The 21,622-nt window shown below is 41.5% G+C and overlaps 1 long non-coding RNA gene across 1 annotated transcript in view; it reads left to right on the top strand.

Annotated features, from left to right (window-relative positions):
* Positions 1 to 21,622, top strand: part of LOC116822832 (uncharacterized) — a 41,345-nt gene that overhangs the window by 9,582 nt on the left and 10,141 nt on the right. The window contains exons 2-4 of the long non-coding RNA XR_004373252.2: positions 3,332 to 3,445; positions 10,478 to 10,525; positions 19,307 to 19,411. This is a non-coding gene — a long non-coding RNA (uncharacterized LOC116822832). The remainder of the gene's footprint in view (positions 1 to 3,331; positions 3,446 to 10,477; positions 10,526 to 19,306; positions 19,412 to 21,622) is intronic.

Raw genomic sequence — 21,622 nt, 5'->3', positions numbered from 1 at the left:
TAGCCTTCAATCAAACTCCTTTTTCTTACTCTGCTTATTGTAAATTTCAGTTATCAATAGAAATATTTTTTCATCAGTTTGTGTGTGTACTGTGAAATTGACTTTACTGAGATTTGCCAATTTAAAAATCTAATTTTTCCAAGCCTAGTTTGAAGGGAGGTCCCCCCTGGCTGTTTTGTGTGGCGTTAAGGAGACTCTGAGCACACCTACCAGACCGGGCTCTGCACATGAGTTAGGCAGAGGAGCCCCTATCCTCACAGCTCGTGGATCACTTTGGGGCATAGACAGGCGCTGTGAACCCGGACAGCTAAAGGGAGGCAGCAGCGTGCATGCCCAGAGGCAGGAACATAGGCGTTTAGGGAACTTTTATTGCAAAAACTTAGGAGCCGAGTGACTTTAGGCACCTAAAGGGTTGGGTGGTAGCTGAGCAGGAGTTTTGTGGACTGCAGTGGCACCTAAAACAGGACTTAGGCTCCTAACTCACAGATTTAGGGACCTATGTCCCTTTTTGGATCCAGGCTTTAAGTCATTTTTCATGCTCTTAGGCCCACTGAGGTCAGTGGGACTGCTCATGACTAAGGGCTCCTCACACAGCAGTTTCTCTGACTGAGCCCCACTAGTGTAAGGAAAGCTTTACAATGAACTGAGTTTTGCACAGCTCCAATTTAAATACACTTTTCACAGCATTATGAAAAAACAGGCTGCGTATGTCAATAACTTGTACTGCTATTTCTTTGGCTCATCATCTTCACAATCCTTAACAATTTTTATTTACAGTATTTTAATAAAGGATTTAAGGGCCTTCCATTGAAGTCAGTGGGATTTGAATCAGGTCCTTAAGCACCCTTCAAAGTGTATTTATTGGTTCAGTAATATATTCCATTCTGGAATGACTTGATGCATTTCCAGTCTTGTGCTCCCCGTCCTTTCTTCATAGCTCATGTTTCCCTCCCTGGACTCCTCATCCAATCTCAGTGTCTTCCCTCTACTCTTCACCAGTCTCTTTGCCCAGCCAGTGCCAGTTCTCCCCTTGGTCTCTGGCTCATCGTTTGATCTATTCCACTTCCTCCACCTCATTGGTTCTCAGTACTAGTCTCTCCCTTGGCTCCTCATCCAATTTCAGTCTGCCCATGACCTATCACCTTCCCAAACCATTTTCTTCCCAGACTCCTAGTCTCCTGGATGACCCAGTCCCAGTCACCCCCGGCTTCCAGTCTCCTTGTCCAGCCAGCCCTAATCTCCCTCCAGCCTAACTCCCAGTTTCCATCCCCACCTCTGTCAGCCTCTCCTTTCTCAGGCTTCTTGTCCCAATCGATACCCCCACAGGTCCAATTCTTGTCCCCTCTTCATTTAGATCAGGCAGATTTCTTATCACTGCTGTTTGGCCCAGTAGTGGAGTTACTGAGAGCACAAGGAGGACAGTCTCCCTGCTCACGGGTAAGGTGCCCAGACCTAGCAGATCTGCAGTGTCCCAGGGCTGAAATGTCATGGAAAGTCCTAATCAGCCCCACGCTTGAGCATGCCCAGGATGGAAGAAATCTTCATGGAATTTAGCTGCTCCAATCTAAGAAATCTTTACTGAACATGTGCCAACTTGGGTTGCCAGGTGTCCAGTTGCCAGCTGACTAGGTTGCTAGAAGTCCAGTTGGCCGCAGTGACCAGCTCTGTGCAGCTCCCGGAAGCTGCCATCATATCCCTCCAGCTCCTAGGTGCAGATGTGGCCAGGGGGGCTCTGTGCACTGCCTCTGCCTGTGCAGACACCACCCCAAGCACTGGCTCCGCAGCACCCATTGGCTGGGAACCCCCACAGATTCCCCACAGGGAAACCCCCTGCCCCAGCCCTGCGCTCCCTCCTGCATCCAAACTCTCTCCCAGAGCCTGCACCTCCTCCCACACCCCAACCCTGTGCCCCAGCTCAGAACCCCTTCCTGCACCCAAACTCCCAGAGCCCACACCCCTCATACACTACTTCCCACAGCCGAACCCCTCAGCCCCAGGGCAGAGCCCCCACCGGCACCCCAAACTCCTCATCCCCAGCCCCAGCCTGGAGCCCTGACCCACCTCACTCCTGCCCCAGCCCAGTGAAAATGGAGTGAGTGAGGGCAGGGGAGAGCGCGTGACAGAGGGAGGGGGGATGGAATGAGCAGGGGTAGGGCCGTGGAGCAGGGGCAGAGCTCATGGTGGGGCAGGGGATGGGGCAAGGGTGTTTAGTTTTTTGCAATCAGAAAGCTGGCAACCATAGTGCCAACTTGATTTTTCAGAGGCTTGTAACTTGGTCAAATTTGGGCAGATTTTCATGGGATGGTAAAAGGTACATCTCTGGCACAAAGCCTCCCCCCTGCCAAATTTCAAGACCCTGCTGCAAAGCATGGGGACAGCTGAGCTTTTCAAAGAAAAGGTCTCAAGAATTTTTAACATGGGCAAAATAACGTAGAATCATAGAAATGCAGGGCTGGAACTGAGGTCATCTAGTCCAGTCCCCTGCACAGAGGGAGGACTAAGTATTATCTACACCATCCTTGACAGGTGGTTGTCTAACCTGTTCTTAAAAATCTCCAGTGACAGAGATTCCACAACATTCCTGGATAATTTTTTCCAGTGCTTTACTACCCTTATAGTAAGGCAGTTTTTTCTGATGTCTAATCTAACTCTTGCTTGCTGTGATTTAAGTCCATTGCTACGTGTCCTGTCCTCAATGATTAAGGAGAACAGTTTATCACCCTCCTCTTTATAAACTTTTATGTATTTCAGGACTGTTATGTCCCCTTCTCAGTTGTCTCCAGACTAAACAAATCCAGTTTTTTCAACCTTTCCTTGTAGGTCGTGTTTTCTAGATCTTTAATCATTTTTGTTGCTTTGTCCATATCTTTCCTCAAGTTCCCCCCAGAACTGGACACTACTCTAGTACATATTTTCCCCTAATGTTGTTCTCAGAAACAGCTGAATTGTTCTTGTTGAAATTTTCCAGAAATGATAAGCACGAGGCACACACCCAGCATGGAAAATTTCAACTCAAAAGTTTAGTAATGTTATAAGTAACTGATAGGATCTTATAGTGGGAAATACTGAGCAACTTTAATGATTGGCAGTGCTACCTGCCCTGTGTATAATAAGTATGATAAATACAAATGAAGTCATCATTTAAACTTCTCTTAAAGGATAACATGAGCACACAATTTCTAGCAATATTTAATTAAGACACAATTCTCCATCCTTAAAGGCATTTCTTGGATTCAAGAAAAAAAATTATACTGATTTGGATATGAGTGGTTTCTTAATATACGAATGAGATTTGCTGTTTAACTACAATACTTCTTGCTCATTTTTACAGGATTAAATTTTTTGCCAAATTTGGGACCAGAAAGAAATTTCCACCTCATCCCCATAGCTTGGATTGTGGTTGATCCTTTCACTTCCTGTGGATCAACAAAGATGGGATCATTAGGTAGGCATACCTCACTCAGAAGTTTTCTTTCCTTTGCTAGGTGCTGTACTAAAAGCAAATTGAAAATTTGTTTTTTTGGTCTAGTTTTCCTCCTGCTCTAGAATATGCATTCAGTACTTCAGAGAACAGCATACCATTGCTAAATATCATCACTCCAGCCTCAGTTAAAAAATTACTAATAATGCTATTAACTATAGAGGGAAAAAAACCTGCATTGTATCTTCAGGTCAGTTTTCTAAAAGCCTGATGTAATTCTATTATCTATTTTCAACTACAGTAACTCCTCACTTAACGTTGTAGTTATGTTCCTGAAAAATGCTACTTGAAGTGAAACAATGTTAAGCGAATCCAATTTCACCATAAGAATTAATGTAAATAGTGGGGGTTAGGTTCCAGGGAATTTTTTTTCGCCAGACAAAAGACTGTTTGTGTGTGTGTCTGTGTGTGTGTATACACACACACACACACAACACAGTATAAGTTTTAAACAATTTAATACCATACACAGCAATGAAGATTATGAGGTTGGTTGCGGTGGTGGAGTCAGAGGGTGGAAGAGGATGGGATATTTCCCAGGGAATGTCTTATTGCTAAATGATGAATTAACACTCGGCTGAGCCCTCAAGGGTTAACATGACCAAGCGGAAAAGACAGAACAAGAACACACCAAAAATTAAAAATAATTAACAAGTGGCGATATAAGAGAAATTCCTCATTAATATCTTGTCCACTAACATATACTTATTCGAACAATAAATAAGTTGTTCTTGCACAGAGAACCCCAAACATATTTCACAGTCCAAGTAAATTTGGAGCAGTTGCCAATAAAATGACATCTGAAAGTGTAGAAAAAACTGTGAGTTTATAAAAAAGATCAAAGATCCCAGCTAATCATATCAGAATAGCATATAATCATAATACTTGGCATATAGATAGCCCCTCAATATGAGGATCTTAAAGTGCTTTACAAATATTAATTAAGCCACTGTAAACAACTATAGGAGATAGGTAAATATCTATATATATAGGAAAACAAGTGCAGAAAGATTAAACGACTTACCCAAAGTTATACAGGAATTCTGTGCAAAGTGGGCACTGGTCTCCTGACGTATTTTAACCACAAGACCCTCTGGATGTATTGAGGTATAAATGGAGAGAAGAGAGATGCCATTTGTACCTTGGGAGTACGACTAAAAACTCAGACTTTCAACACTTGTGGAAGAGCAACTATCTCAGAAGTACAGGCAAGACAAACCCTAATTAACCCCTGAGGACTTACAAACATATTTTTCTGTTAAATTATTCTTATATGAAATTAACAGCAAATAGGTTTCAAGAAAATTGAAAAATTAGCTTCACCTGCCACTGATTTTCTTCCTAGTTGCAAAGTCTATTGTTTGATATGGCAAGAAATAAGCTGTTAATCATAATGCAAATTAATGCATGACTAGAAGGGGACATATTTAATCATCAAAAGGGCATTGATAGTAGTTGTTCATCTGAAAATAATTCCATTCCTGTGCTTGTGCAATTTTACATGTCATGAGGCACTTAATATGAGCTCTGTAAATGTAGTCCTCATTATATAAATCCACATTCTTATGAGTAAATTTTCTGCACACCTCCAGAAATTCATCCAAAGTATTTGAGAGCACACCCATATTTCACATGACAGTTAACTGTGTGCAGAGATACTCAGGCATGTTTTTAAACACTTGCTGAAATGCTGACATTTATCAACATATTGGGCAATTTTGATGATATCCCTAAATGAGGACCTCAGTTGCATCTTGCTATTGGCTAATTTACATTCTATGCCGCTTGAGAACGTGAACCCTTTTCAGGAAAACTTTCTGGGCCAGAAGTTATCTCTTGGGAAAAATAATTCTTGTCCTTAAACAAGCATGGCATATGCATTGAGATCTGCTGATAAAAATCGCTATATAAGAGCTAGGAATTATTATTGTTATTGAAGTGGAGGTTGGGAAGGAATGCACTTAGAGCTTTTCTCCTGTATGCTCCCCAGGCAAGGGTCTGGGATAAATCCATCCATCCCCTTGCACCCGAGGGAGGTCCTAGACAACTACTCCTACGCACAATCCAGCCCAGAGGGGACAGGAAAGAGAACCAAGTCTCTTTCCCTAGCTCATTTTCACATTGATCAATGTAGCTGACCAGCCATTCAGAGAGGGAGGTTCCCGCTCCACCCCCCAAATCATTTTCACTTTGCTATTTACATGTTTTATTTTTCAGGATAATGTGAAGTGTGTTATTGCCAACTGCTAATAGAATATTTGGTAAAGATCTTAAAGTTGCAGTTTCTTCCAAATGATGTTGTAATTCACATTTAATAGGAATATATATATAATTTATAATGAATATATAGATTGTGTGTGTGTATATGTGTGTGTTTACTTAATATTCAGTGTGTCATTATCGAATACATATATAATTGTTATATTTTGTTTTCAAAATAATTTGTGATTTCTTTATATTTTGAGATTCCTGAAGAATCTAAAAACAGTTTTTATTCTCCTTTGCCATGTTTTTTTTCTCTGTTTGCTTCATTGACCAAAGAATCTGGTCTTGTTCTCAAATATTAAATAGTACAGTGCTGTGATGTATTTTCAAATGTTTCAAGAACAGAAAAATATAAAGAGCCCCCATAGTGCTATGTGATCCATAGTTTTTATCTATCAACAGGAGAAATATTAGTTTTCAAAGGAATAGATTATGAGTGCACAAGAAAACCTTAAAACTTTGTTTGAATTTTGATTCTGTAGGCTAAGCCACAGCACAATCTCAGAAAAAATTTACATTTATGGAATTTGCTTCCCTTAATTTTTTCTTGGCTTTTTTTTTTTTGTATAGCTTTCCTGAATCTTGGGTTGTTTTTCTTACTCAGATATTAGGTTTGCCTTGCTCTTCCTAATACTCAGATTCTGTCTTCCTGTGGTAATTATTATCTTTGCCACTGTTTCCTGATGCTATTTCAGCCTAACAGCACATACCTAGTCAGACAGACATTCTTCTTTGTCATAGCTTCCTACTCAGATTTCAACCTTAGCGTTCATAACCTGAAAAGCTAGCATGAACCGTCTAAGCTTAATTACCAGCTTAGATCTGATAGGCTGCCACCAACCAGGAATTTCAGTGCCTGGTACACTTGGGTCCCCCAAAACTTCCCTGTGGGACCCCAAGACTCAGATGCCCTGAGTCTCCTAACAAAGGGAAATAAACCATTCCCCCCACCTCTCTCCCACCCAGAATTTCCTCTCTGGCTAGACCTAGGAGTTACTGATGCACTCTTTACACACACATACAAGAATCATGTCTCCTCTCTCCACAAGAGCAAACCAAAGACAAGGAAACAGAAAAGATTCTATCTCTCTTCCCCTTAGCTTCTTCCCGCCCTGGACACTAGGAAGGTTAAACACAGAGAGCAGTTTTCCCTCCCCTGTTTTCCTTTCTCCACCAATTTCCTGTGGTTCAACTAGAAAAAAAATCAACAGGTCTTAAAAGCAAAACTTTAATAAAAAAGAAATAATAGAATAGAATAACAGTTCTCTGTAACCTAGAGGGTAAGAGACAGGGTTTTTCAACTTATAGAAAATGAATAAACAATAGAAAGGATAAACAGCTTATCCAAAACATAATTTAAAGTACTTTAGCAAATACACATAAAGCCACCAGCAACACACAGATGCAAATAGAGAAAACAATTTAAAAGACTATACTTGGCTACTTTGTACTTACAATGGGAAACGAAGATTAGAAGGACTGAAATAGAGCCTCTCATAGCTGAGAGAGCACAGAACAGACCAAGACGACAACACCACAAATCCCTTAAGCTTGAAAAATCTGGTTTCCTGATTGTTCTCTGTCAGGGTTTGTTCCCTTTGTTAACCCTTCAGGTAAAAGAAACATTAAGCCTTAGATACTGTTTATGACATTCTTGCATCCCATTCAGTTTCTATCTGCCTCCTGTTTGTCTGTTCTAGGATTCTGATGTCATAACAATCTAGAACAGACAGTCAGAGACTGAAAGAGCAGAGCAGGACAAAAATAAATGCAATAGAAAGTGAATTGTATAGAAACAGAGAAAATAAAAAATACTTGCTCCTAGCTGCTAAAAAATAATTTGGTACCTATTTATCAAGCTAAATTGTTTTCTTCTTGCAAAACTGAAAAGAATTACAGTGCTCATTTATACATAGTTGACTCTTGCTTGAACAATTTTTCTAATGTATTATGCACAAACATGATTTTCTTTCTGTTGTTCTTCTACCTTATGTTTTCAGAAAACAAAACAGCTATTTTGGACAGTACAAGGACAAAACCATTTTTCCATTCATGCTTAATTTCCTCTACATTCCATTTACATTTTCCCAGGGCACAGATGGTAGTGCATTCTTGGAACACATTCCATCTTGTGTTTTTGGAAGATTCCCCTATTCAAGATTACAGTGCTCTGAGGCATCTACTAGTATTTGTTGTTCTTTCCCTCCCTTAAATAGTGTGGTTATTGGGCTGGGTTGGGAAAATAAGATAATCTTCTTAGCATATCCAAATCCAGAGCATGCCCATGACACATTAATACCCAAATGCACAAATTAAAAATAAAAGGATATCAACATAACTTCTAAAAATTATTAGGGAACAAAACCTCCAGCGAGCCGTAACCTGTTTACTAACAGTGCACTTAATGCATTTAGTTCACAAATGTGCTCACTGCAATTGAATGTGGTGGGTCTTTCTCAGGTTGCCTGAAGGAAAGAGGGTCATTGCTCTGTAAGGGGCCTCTCTGCAATTAGGTTACAGTGGGCGTAGGGTGGGAGAACTTACCTGAATAGATCAAGGGAGGAACAGGAAGTGGCCAGGCAGGGTGGGAGACACTACCCCTCTAGATGTCCATGGAAGGAAGGTATTTACATCTCTAGCAGTTCTGGAGAAGTCCTGCATCTCAGCAATCATGGGGTAGCAACATGCACTCTCCGACCGATCAGAGGAGGATTTTCTTTTCCCAGTGATCTGCTATCTGCACTGTGCTAGTTGCTTTTTTCTTTAGGGGTTAGGAAGGAATTTTTCCCTTCCCCTCAGATTGGCAAAAGTAGGGTGGGTTTTTTTCCCCTTCTCCACAGCAAGTCAGGGAGGTAGGGAAATTGGGTCAAGTGGTTGCAACATAGTAGTTAGCAGGCGTCCAGTGCCATACTCATTCCAGAGAGGTTATATGGTTCTCTGATAAACAGCATTTGAGGGGGATTTAGGGCATCCCCTAAGAAACTGGAGGAAGAGGTGTGGGACTCCTAACTCCTCGTACAGTGGGGACATAACTTACCCCTTTTTTTCAGCCCCCTTAACCCTCATATAAGGGCAGGGTGGCAGGGCCCCAGCCTGTTTCCCAGGTTGGGAAAGGCTGACACCAGCCTAAATAACTGGAAAAAAAATGATGACCTGCACTATTGAATTTATTATAGGGTATTCCCAGTAAGTGAATAAGGTTGTGGCCTAATTATACCATCCGTGCTTCTTGTCTTTGTTATGATGTGACCAGGACAAGGTGCACACAAATGGGATGTTTATTTGCCTAATCACGATATTTCTATTTTCTTGCAGTAGTATGGAGGCATGATAGCCACTATGTAGTTAAGGCTGGAAAAGCCATTCTATTCTAAAACTTGGTTGACGCTTATTGTCACTTTCACAAAAATTCCTAGTAGGCTGAAATTTCTTATCCCAGTGGTTCATTTTTTGGTAAAATTAAAAAGTCAGTCCAGCACTTTCCAAATTATAAAATGGTGAGGAAAAAAATGCATTTCCCTGCTTTTTGCTCCAGTTTGCAACCTTTTGTTGTGTTGCATAGCCCAAAAACTATTTGGTTTCCAGATATACCATATGCTTGTTCCTCAGTGAGGACAAGTACTTTTGATATGTTTCAAGAAATTTGGTTCATAAGTTTTTCACATGGAGATGAGACAGAGAACTGAATTTGAATGTAGAATAGTCTTGACAAAATGTACCTCTTTCTGGGTACGTATTCGCTCTCTCTGGTTACAAACAAAACAAGGCCCAGTGTTTGCAGAAGTAGCTAATTAGGTCTTTGGAACAAGACACATTTAAATCCCCAGGTGCCACTCATACTTTTCTGCTTTTTCAGATGCTGGGGCAGGTTCTTCAAGATGTTTGAAACAGCAATGTGTCAAAGTGCTCTACAATAGCCTAAATCTTTTAGGGAGTGACTAATGCTTAAGTTTTTCTATACTATTGCTAGATGCGCAGAGATGTATAAAATCGGACTGCTGTATATATATATAATAGCAGAGGACAGAGAGCTATTCTGTTGGTAAACACTTTAGTGAAAATTTCATGTTTGTGCTAAAGAGGAAGGTAAGAGGCACACAGTTCCAGTTTTTACTTTCTGGGTGAAATAAATTACTGTACCCTTGTTAAAAGTAAGTGGTAGAGCTTTTTTGTTTGTTTGTAGTTGTGTATTTTCTGTAAACAGAACAATGGGATTAGAAAATTTCATACAGAAATGGATGGAGTAGCCATTAGAACCTGCAAATTTATCAGATTGGTGCTATTTAATAGCTTCTTGGATTTCATTCAGAATTATGGCATTCTGAAAAGAGTATGGTATATTTTCTGTTAATGTGGGGAATTTTAACTCCTGTAAGAACCCTTTGGTGTCAGTAGGAGTCTGCTCCTCTTCAGGAATATTCAGTTTCTTATAGAAATTCAGGCTAATTTTATTAGTAAATTCGTAATTAGTTTTACCTAATATCCTACTTTGACTGTTGCTATAATACTTTTGATGTTGAGCTGTATATGAATTGCTAGCTAATTTGCCGATTTGTTGGTAAGCTTGAAGGACAGCTGTTTCTTATATTATAAGGTATCATTTTGCTTTTTCAGATAAAAGAAGGTCCACTTCATTTTTTAATATGGGTTACCTGTTCAAGAGTTTAAGGTGAGAGTATTAAATGTTGACTTTCTACAGCTCTTTTAATGGTTTTTCTACTTTGTCTTTAGGGAATATGTCTTGATTTGAGAGGCATGGGCTATTATAATACTAAGCAGGTAAGTGTCATATGGTGACTTAAGGGATGTGGGAAAGCCTCAATTTAAAATATAAAGCTCAGTTTGAAAGGCCGTATTTTTAAAATTAGCCCTAAAGTCTCTGATTTAAATAAATCAATCATATGCAAATAGTATAAATGAGTTGGTACTCATGTCAGAAGATATTATTTACCTTGATCTTGGTTCATTAGCTTTTGAGAGATATTTGGGACAAGTATAAACAAATAACTCTCACAGACCTCCATTTTACCAGAGGAGTAAACAATCCCAAGCTAAATCTGAATGACTTTCTTGCGTTATCAATTTGACAAGAGTTGCCTTAAGACGACACCTTTTCCTACCTCCCACCCCTTCTGCTTTGCTAGTTAAGTCAGTAGCTGTGTATTTGTCAAGCTGAAGCTCTCACTGAAGCTGTCTCATTAGTCTCTTTTCTTTAGGACATGTTAGACTTATTCTACAGTGCTAAAACAGAGGACTTTGCAAAATACCTACACAAAGTTACTTGTCATGTAACAACTGAAAGGTGTAAAAGTATATTATATTACTACTTTTAATCAGACAAAGATGTAATGATGATTGAGAGAATACACTACAGAAGTCAGTCACATTGCTTAATGCACTACTGGAAAGCACTCATGAAACTATTGGAGTAAGGGCATTACAAGTATCTATACAAAACAGAAGCAGAACAGAAGCACTGTAGAGGCAAGAATGATGATTTTCACAACTAAATTGTAAACAAGATGGTCACTTATATATTATAATTAAAGTGATCTTTGCTAATAAGGCTCATGTATAAAAATATTGATATACTACTGTAAATCACTGGCTTTCCAAAGCAGAGTAATGAATTTCCAATGCAAAGTAGTGAACCATCTTGCAACGATTATGAAAAAGAAAATTAAAGGAGAATTCTTATATAAAATAATCCTTTCCCCCCTCCTGCAGCTTTTGCTGACAAGCACTCTGTGAATGAATTTTTTAAATGCAGCACTAGACAGATTTTTCAGGGTAAGAAAGCTTTATTACCTATGGAAATGGAAGTACTGATTGGCTAATGCAGGGGTCGGCAACCTTTCAGAAGTGGTATGCCGAGTCTTCATTTATTCACTCTAATTTTGCGTGCCAGAGATAAATTTTAACATTTTTAGACGGTCTCTTTCTATAAGACTATAATATATAACTAAACTATTGTTGTATGTAAAGTAAATAAGGTTTTTAAAATGTTTAAGAAGCTTCATTTAAAGTTAAATTAAAATGCAGATCTCCCTGGACCGGTGGCCAGGACCTGGGCAGTGTGAGTGCTACTGAAAATCAGCTCGCGTGCCGCCTTCGGCACATGTGCCNCAGGACCCGGGCAGTGTGAGTGCCACTGAAAATCAGCCCGTGTGCTATAGGTTGCCTACCCCTGGGCTAATGAGTTGATAGTACAAACATTAGGCTTTTTGTTTGGCATCTACATATGCTGAAACATACAGAGGGTATTTTCTGGTAAGTAAACTGGAAAGAGATTTTTCTAGTCATTTTGCTTTCAGTTCACAATTTTGTGTCTCTTTTGAATATACCTAGGTTGGCTCTGCTGTGGGAAATTTACAAAGGATAGCACAGAGCTGATGATGCAGAGATGAGAAGTTTTTGGTGTGGAAATATAGAGAGTAAAGCCAAAACCTTGAGTGCCTAAAAAATTAGACCCGTAAATCTATATTTGAGCACCTGAATAAATGTCCCGATTCTCAGAGGTGCTGAAGACCCATAGCTCCCACAAAAATCAGTGAGGGCTGTAGTTACTCAGCACAACTGAAAATTAGAACACTTATTTAGGTGCCTGTGGGCCTCATCTTGTTTACACTTACACCTTTGAGGATCTTTGTGCTTTAAAGGAGTCCCATTGAAATTAGGGGACTTGTCACATGAATAAGCTCATGGGCAGAAGGGTTTGCAGGATCAGGGACTAAATAGAAATTTAGGTGCCTAACCTTAGGTAGCAAAGCTTGACAATTTTGGCATGTTTGCATTAGACTGTGAATATTCTAGGTGAGATATTTAGGTAGTGATGAGGTGTGAAAACCATTTTTATTACTACTATATGTAATAAAATGAAAGAGGGTTTTTGTTTTTTTTTATTTGGTCAATAATAAAAATAAAACCTGGAATTTTATTTTGCAATCTTTTTATAATGAAAAAGTCATAAACCAGCACAGAACAGGTTAATCAATTATAAGGACAGGAAAGTTTTGGGCACCAATATATATTTTACAAGATAGGGTGGTGGTGGAACATAGATAAATAAAGAAGACTGAACAAAAATAGACTGTACTACACTGAGGGATATTGTGATTTGTATGAGGAGTTTTAAGTGGAAAAGCTACTGGTCAGGGCTGGTGGTAGGAAGTGGAAGAGGCAAGCTAGTGCATGGAGATTTGTGCAGCCTATCAGGGCCCCTAATATCAGAGTTTGCGATAACAATAAAGTAAATAATAAATAAACACCTTCCATATAGTCTCAAAATGGCTGACTTGCAGGGGTGATATAGTTGTTGTCAAATGAATATATCTGATAGTACAGGTAAAAGTTGGTAATTCTCTTTTAGGTGTGTGATCCACCTGGTGGTGGGAGTCAAAGCTCTCTCCCCCTCCCCACCCCCCAACTTCCTTCTGGCATGTTGCCCTGTTTTCTTATGAATGATCTCATTACAACAGAAATAACCAGATGTCTCAGCAGGATTGTTTTCATAATGCTACCACAGTCTGTGCTTACCCAGGGTCATCATGCTTTCCTTTACATTATAGTATTTGTTTTTCCTTCTTTTGGACTTCAGCTGAATGTGCTATCCTTCTGTATTAGATTTTTATTTAAAAAACAAAGGCTATTGCAAATCATTGAGGGAGGAGAGGCTGCTTTCCTCAAAGCGCCCTGTCTGCAGGGCCAGATGAGGAGGCACAGAATATGAGGACAGATTGCATGGGGCACACAGGGCTGCTGGAAGGGTCATAGACTGGGGTACAGAAGGGCTAGTGGAGAGGGGGACAGACTGTAGAGGGGCACAGGAACTAGTGGGATGACAGCATTGAGCCAGAGGCTGAATGGGAATGAGGGGTGCAGGACAGATGGAGGTGGCTGAATGGGGGTGCAGGGCCACATAGGGAGGGGGAGGGTGCATGGATACACAGGGATGGGGCAGATGTGCCTGACTGAATGGAAAGAAGCTAGGGGTCAGCCAGGGTCTGCATGGGGGAGGCTCCCAAACTCCCTAACAATCCCCGCCCCCCAAAAAAAACAACAAAAAAGAACCTGTTCCATATTTCGGCCACTCACACCCAACCACCCTCCAGGTTCACTCTCAGGTTTCTGCCCAGCAATTACTTCTGTCTCCTTCAGCTCCTCCATTAGCCCTGATTCCCCCAAGCCTTTGCACTGCTTCGCAGGGGTGCGGGAAATAAGTTTCTGTACTGTAATTTAAATGAATTATTACTCCAAGTTCTGTATTAATATGCCTACTAAGAAATCTGTATGTCAAAAAACATTTCTTGAATCTTTTTTGGTGTCAGTATTGTTACAGACATACCTGCTGATAGGTGTTTTGAAATAAATTAACAAAATAATTGAAACTGGCATAATTATACAGTGTTATTTTGACAAATAATTTTTGCAGAATTTTAAAATATTGTACGCTGAATTTAATTTTTTGGCGCAGAATTCCCTTAGGAATAAGATTTGTTGCTAAGTACCTCATCTTGCGATCTAAAATATCTGAGGAAATATATGTTTGTCATGTGAGAAAAGACTTCAACTCTGCATTTCCTTCTCTCCATGGCTTCTATTCCTCCACCCCAGTGGTAATGTTTGGGCCTTCAGCCAAGTTCCCAAAGTGTTGCCTGAACTTTTGGCCTGATACTCAAATAGTGCGTATGTTTCACCTCTGAGCTCTGAGGGGGCAGCATTACTGAAGATAAATCACCATTTTAAAAAACCCAAATTGTAGCTCTTGAGAGAAGTAGGAGCCTATATTTAAAACATGGAAGGCTGTATCAGTATTGTTATGAAAGGGCATGGCAGAGTGATACTAGGAATGAAGATCCTTTCCAGGTACTCTCAAACCAGAAAACAGTTCAAACTTTAAGAATGGAATTAATTGTCCACAAAAGGGGCATAATGGGCTAGAAAGAAGACTGGGATGGGTTAATGTAAGAAAAAGATTAAAAAGGCTGGAGGAATGAATACCCACTGGGAGTCAGGAAGTCCTAAATTCTAATTCCAGCCTTGCCACTAACTTAATTGTTACGCCTTTGGGGAATTTTTTCCACTTTTCTCTGTTAGGTTCCTCATCTGTTTTTTGTAAAGTGTGGGTGAGGCAATAATATTACTAATTTACCTATCTCACAGGAATGTTTTAAGGATTAATTAGCTAATTTGTGTACAGTGCTTTCAACATGTAAGACACTCAATGCCTCATTCTGAGGCTGATTTATACCGCCTTGGTAGTGCTAAGGGCCCTTTAGCACTGCCAGAGGAGTGTGAAGTGGCATTAGTGTAAATAGGAATCTGGCCCTAAATATGCTAGGTATTATTATCTGAGGTGAAATGAGCAAAATCATTCCTCTTGTTGCTATCGGCACAGCAGCTCAAGTGCCAGAAACACAGATCCCAAACGTTAACAGTTATTTTAAATTACATATTGCTAATAGAAAATCTATTCTTTAATAAGAGTATGGAGTCAGCAGCCAATATATGCATATTCCGTGTTGAGCCATTATGCTATGCTTCAGCACATCCAAGGTGTACATATACTGGCTGTTCAATGTACACCCTGTGGCGTGTTATTGCTTACCTAAGGCCTAATACTGCATGACCTTGTTGTTTCTGTTAATTATGTTTTCTCTTCTAGGAAAGTAAGTTTACTCATTCTGTATTGTGCCAAACCACATAATCTGAAAAGGACTATTGTGGCTCCAGTTGGAAAAGACCTCACTTGGCTTCAGCCATCACTGGGAAAGCGCTATAGTCTTTTATTATTTTAACTGGCCAAATGCCCTTTTTCCCCACATTAGCAGCCTCCCTATGATGCTTGTAACCTTGATATTATTTTCACTTTTACACTAAATTTCACCAGATGAAAGACATAAACCCTCAAATTTCAAAAGAAAAAAATAGCATGTTTTGTTAACTCCATATTTCAGAAACAAAGCCTGTGAAAATTATAACCTATGTCTGCTGGCTGTAATTGTGTTCAGTAAAGCCATCTTGCCAGCTGTTCTCATTGGGAAAAGGAAACATAATATTTTGGTATCTTTAATTTGTCCATTCCAGAGGAGAGTTTTGCTTGTGTCATCATTTAAACCATACATGCTAACATCAGTCTGGCAAACATAACACTTTATACAGACTCAGTTTTGGACAGTAGCACTATGATGTTGCAATAAAGCAGTTTTAGAATATTAAATCCAACTTAAATTGTTTTCCTGAGTGTGAATTACTGCAGGTGTTCTGCATGGCTCTGCTGAAAAAGTGTTTTGTATTTGTTCTAATTAAAATCCTAAAGTAGATGTAAAAACAAACAGGAATGTCTTAGAGCCTGATCCTGCCTTCGTGGGAATTGAGGGTGCTCATCATCTGTAAGGACTGAGCCTTCAGTGACATGCCTTTTGGTGTGATCTCGAATGACATTCAGTGCCCATAGCTCTATCTGAGGTGACCAACAAACAGCAACTCTTATTATCAGGCCTTAGAGAGAAAAAAGTATGGTGTTGTGGCTTGTGCGTAAAACTCAGGGGCATGAAACCTGGAGTTCCATGACCTGTCAGGCCATTTTTTAACAAAATCAGACAGCAAATAAGAAAAGACCATTTAAGTGTATTTATTCTTAAGGGAAGATGACAGGATTTGCAATATGCATATGCCCTTCTGTTGCCTAATTGGTTGAGCTGTTATTGATTATTCTGACTGTACTGATTATTTTAAAGAATCCTTATTGAGGTTGCAGGAATAAACCGTCCCGCTGTGTAGAAAGAAGAGTAAATATGGCAGGCGACCAGCTTGGCTTAACAGTGAAATCGTTGCTGATCTTAAACACAAAAAAGAAGCTTACAAGAAGTGGAAGATTGGAGAAGTGACCAGGGAGGAGTATAAAAATATTGCTCAGGCATGCAGGAATGAAATCAGGAAGGCCAAATCACACTTGGAGTTGCAGCTAGCAAGGGATGTTAAGAGTAACAAGAAGGGTTTCTTCAGGTATGTTAGCAACAAGAAGGAAGTCAAGGAAAGTGTGGACCCCTTACTGAATGAGGAAGGCAACCTAGTGACAGAGGTTGTGGAAAAAGCTAATGTACTCAATGCTTTTTTTGCCTCTGTCTTCCTGAACAAGGTCAGCTCCCAAACTACTGCACTGGGCAGCACAGCATGGGGAGAAGGTGACCAACCCTCTGTGGAGAAAAGTGGTTCAGGACTGTTTAGGAAAGCTGGATGACCACAAGTCCATGAGGCTGGATGTGCTGAATCCGAGGGTGCTAAAGGAGTTGACGGATGTGACTGCAGAGCCATTGACCATTATCTTTGAACACTCATGGTGATCCGGGGAGGACCGGGATGACTGGAAAAAGGCTACTGTAGTGCCCATCTTTGAAAAAGGGAAGGAGGAGGATTCGGGGAACTGCAGGCGAGTCAGCCTCACCACAGTGCCTAGAAAAATCATGGAGCAGGGCCTCAAGGAATCAAATTTGAAGCACTTAGAGGAGAGGAAAGTGATCAGGAACAGTCAGCATGGATTCACCAAGAGCACGCCATGCCTGACTAATCTAATTACCTTCTATGATGAGATAACTGGCTCTGTGGATGCGGGGAAAGCAGTGGACGTGTTATTGCTTGACTTTAGCAAAGCTTTTGATACAGTCTCCCACAGTATTCTTGCCGGCAAGTTAAAGAAGTATGGGCTGGATGAATAGACTATAAGGTGGAGAGAAAGCTGGCTAGATCATCGGGTTAAACAGGTAGTGATCAATGGCTCCATGTCTACTTGGCGGCCGGTATCAAGCTGAGTGCTCCAAGGGTCGGTCCCGGGGCTGGTTTTGTTCAATATCTTCATTAATGATCTGGAGGATGGCGTGGATTGCACTATCAGCAAGTTTGCAGATGACACTAAACTGGGAGGAGTGGTAGATATGCTGGAGGGTCGGGATAGCATACAAAGGGACCTAGACAAATTAGAGGATTGGGCCAAAAGAAATCTGATGATCAACAAGGACAAGTGCAGAATCCTGCACTTAGGACGGAAGAATCCCATGCACCACTACAGACTAGGGACCGAAAGGTTAGGCAGCAGTTCTGCAGAAAAGGACCTAGGGGTTACAGTGGACGAGAAGCTGGATATGAGTCGACAGAGTGCCCTTGTTGCCAAGAAGGCTAATGGCATTTTGGGCTGTATAAATAGGGGCATTGCCAGCAGATCGAGAGACATGATCATTCCCCTCTATTTGACATTGGTGAGGCCTCATCTGGTTGGGATGATTTAGTTGGGGATTGGTCCTGCTTTGAGCAGGGGGGTTGGACTAGATGACCTCCTGAGGTCCCTTCCAACACACTGATATTCTGTAATTTTATGATTTAGAATCCCCAATTGATAAAAGTAATTGGACCCTTGAGCTTCGACAGGTTCCAGCTCTCTGTTTGGGAACCCCCATGTGCACAGCAGTGACTCTCACACTGACGGCAAAGCAGAGTTCTTAATAATTGTATTAATACCGTTAGTAAAAGCACAAATCTGCCAATCCAAAAGAGAATGTAGCTCTAGTGTAATATTAGTTTGACATTCCATGTCATCCCATGCACATACTCACACAATTCTTGTGGAGACCTAGAGGTGGGAAGACAGGTGGTAGTCCATGTGGGTCCTAATCTGTGTCTAGCATGCCAAGAAAGTCCAATAAGGAAGGTCTACTACTCACATGGTGGTTGGGCCTGATGGCTCTCATGAATATTCAGAGCCAAGCTTCCCTGACAGGGCTAGCTCTCAAGAGGTCTGCTCTCTTTTCCAGTCAGCCATCACTGAGCTGGGTTCTTCCTCATATTGCCTCTCTCCAGGCTCTCGCAGAGAAGGCGGGCTAAGGCTGATTGCAGCGACAGACTCACGTTAACCCCTTCAGACCCAGTGTGGGGTTGGTACACCCCACCACACTTTTCAGGTGGGCTCTGCACTTAAGTCTTAAGAAAAAGATTGAGTCTGCAGGGTTTTTTAGTTCCTTGCAGCTTTTAAGGATTGTGCCTTATCCTTTAAAAAATAAAATAGGAAGTTTGACTGAAATAATGTTTTACTCCAAGCTTCTGCTTGCCTTTAGGTACTGTATGGACTCCATCAAGATGAGAACTGGAAAAGAGGAAATTGGCCTTATTAAATACATGTAGTTTTTGCATCCTCTTCATTGTTTCACCACCATGTTTGCGGGAATCCCAAACACCCTTAGGCTTGAGTGTTGGTGACCATTTTGAGATGATCAATTAGTGGTTGTTACTATTTGTATACATTCCAGTATGCTTTTATACCATGACCACAATATCCTCTGCAGTGCTGATGTAGAGGAGATCTTACAGTCCATTAAAGCACAGAATATCACAGAACCACTGTAGTTGCTCCTGTGTCACCTCTCACAACCCCAGGATTGGCAGGATGCAAATCCACTTTTCCATACATCTGTTGTGAGTTGTGCCAAGTTTTTGAATTTAGCAAATTGTTTTTCACTGCAGCGTTTTTTAACCCTCTAAATCATGTGAGAACATTTTCTCCTTCTTCAGGCTCTGAGTCTTCCATGTGACAATCCCTTCACTGAAATTAGCTTCCTTGATGAAGTGCTGGAGTCCTGCGGGGCTCAGCTGAATATTTCAGTGCTGGGAATGTAGGTAAATCCATAGAATAAAGCTTCAGAAAACTAGAAACCCACTTTCAAAAGTGGCAAATACATTTAGGCAGTTTTGATACAGGTCAGTATCCTGAGTTCACTCTGCATCATCTGAGAGCCCCGCCCTGCCCCCGTCTTGCGTGTCTATTACAATGGCACCCAGCAGCTCCATCCAGGAGTGAGGGCCTCAGTGTAGCAGGCCCTGTAAGAGAGACTCCTTGCCCCCAAATAGCTTGATGGGTAGTAAGCTATGTAAATTCCACCCAACCACGTGCTGTGTTTGAAGGAAAGGGTGTATTATCCCACTTAAGTTAACCAGATGTAATGTGCTTTTGTCGCTTTAAAGGAACAATGAACCTTATTATTTCTGAGCTGTCCAGGAGAGCTGCTGGGGTAAGAGCTGCTGAAGCACACAGGGAGTGACTTCCATGCTTGCAAGCTGGTTCTAAGTGTCCCAGGCTGGGAGCTACAGCAGCAAAGCATTGTAAGGCACCCAGGGTTACAGGGAAGGTGGTGGCAACCCCTCACTGGTCTGGATTGCACCGCATACCCTGTGATAGACCCATCCTCTACCCAGCTATGACTATCCAGGAGACCTATGGTACCAGTGCCTGTGGATCCCTATGCTAGGCACTCCAGATCCATACGTGAATCCCAGCCAGCCCTCTCTTCTCCTAGCTGACACTAGCTGGCTCCATTAGAGCACACAGAGGAAGAAATTGAACTGGATCTACCAGTGCTGACAGTTCCATTAGGCATGTCATCCTCCTCACCCAATGAGGCAATCGCCCAATCCCTGTCTGATGATCACAGACAATACCAAGAGCTCTTGCAGAGGGTATTGACTGAACTCTAGATCCCACTCAAGGAGGTCCATGATACTCAGCAGAGGCTCCTGGACATCTTGAAGCCTTCTGGTGCCAGCCAGGTGGCCCTCCCAGTAAATAAGGTCATCGTTGCACTAGCCAGGACAGTAGGACATACACATACTAACTGTGCCCATCATTTTCAAAGAGGGATGAGGAGTGATGATACTTTGTACCAGATAAAAAGTCAGAGTCTGTTTACTCAGGCTGCACCCAACTCCCTAGTAGGGCAAGCAGCCACAGAGAGATCCAGGCTACAGCACCCTCAAGGAAACCTCTGCAGAAAAAGGCACTAAATGCCTAAACTTTCTAGGGAGGAAGGAACCGACCTTCAGTTTAGTATTGCTAACTAACAGGCCTGTTAGCAAAATATGATTTTACAAACTATTCCAAATTCCTAGAGTTCAAAGACAAACTCCCTTAGGAGGACAGGTCCCAATGGCAAACCGGTAGCCATGATCTCTCTTCAATCTGCAATGGATGTCACTGATAACATGTCTAGTGCTATATAGGTAAAGCCAGTAGCAGATTAGCCCCGGGGGATGAGTGGGGCAAGCCCTCATGCCCCAACAGGAATACCAGGGGGAAGGTGCAGATTGGCGGCAGAAAGGGTGGAGAAGGGCTCCCACTTGCTCTGGCCCAGAGGCCCCACACAACTCTAATCCGCCTCTGGCTATGGCAATAGTTATGAGGTGTGAATCTTGGTTTAACTCACTGTGTTTCCCAGGGAGGTCTAGAGTACCACAGAGGCCTTGCCCTTTGACAAGTCCAGTCGCTTCAGTGAGAAGACTGATGAGTAGATACACGTGGTAAAAGACTCCAGGACAATTCTCTGGGCATTCGTACCCCAGTTCCAAAGAGAACACAGCACAAGCAGGTGTATAGATCAAGACCTTTTCCTCAGCCATTCTACCACCAGAGCCCTTATGAACCACTGCCCAAATGCCACGGGGTACAAAGGCCGAGGTTTGCAGCTTTCTCAACACCACTCACCAACCAGCTTTTGCCAGGATGCCTGAGAACCCTCATGCATGACATCTCTTAGGGTCTCCCAAACCTTTTGTGACCACTTCACCTTTTTCACCCACAACTAGAGGACATTAATAACAGATAGGTTAATACCGGATATAGTCTATTCTGTTTACATCAAGTGCTTCTCACAGCCCCTCTTCAAAGACCACTCTCATGAAGAAATCTTCCCTCAGGAGGTGGACTCTATCCTTTGGCAAGGGGCTATAGAGAAAGTGCCACCCCAGCTTCAAAAAAAAGGGGTTTGTTCCCCATATTTCATAGTTCCTAGGAAAAAGAGGATGGAGACCCATTCTTGACTTTTGTCAGCTAAGTAT

This window comes from Chelonoidis abingdonii, chromosome 2, assembly GCF_003597395.2.
Source record: "Chelonoidis abingdonii isolate Lonesome George chromosome 2, CheloAbing_2.0, whole genome shotgun sequence".
Lineage (NCBI taxonomy): Eukaryota > Metazoa > Chordata > Testudines > Testudinidae > Chelonoidis > Chelonoidis abingdonii.
The sequence above is the reverse complement of the archived record's forward strand: the minus strand, read 5'-3'. Positions and strand labels throughout refer to the sequence as shown.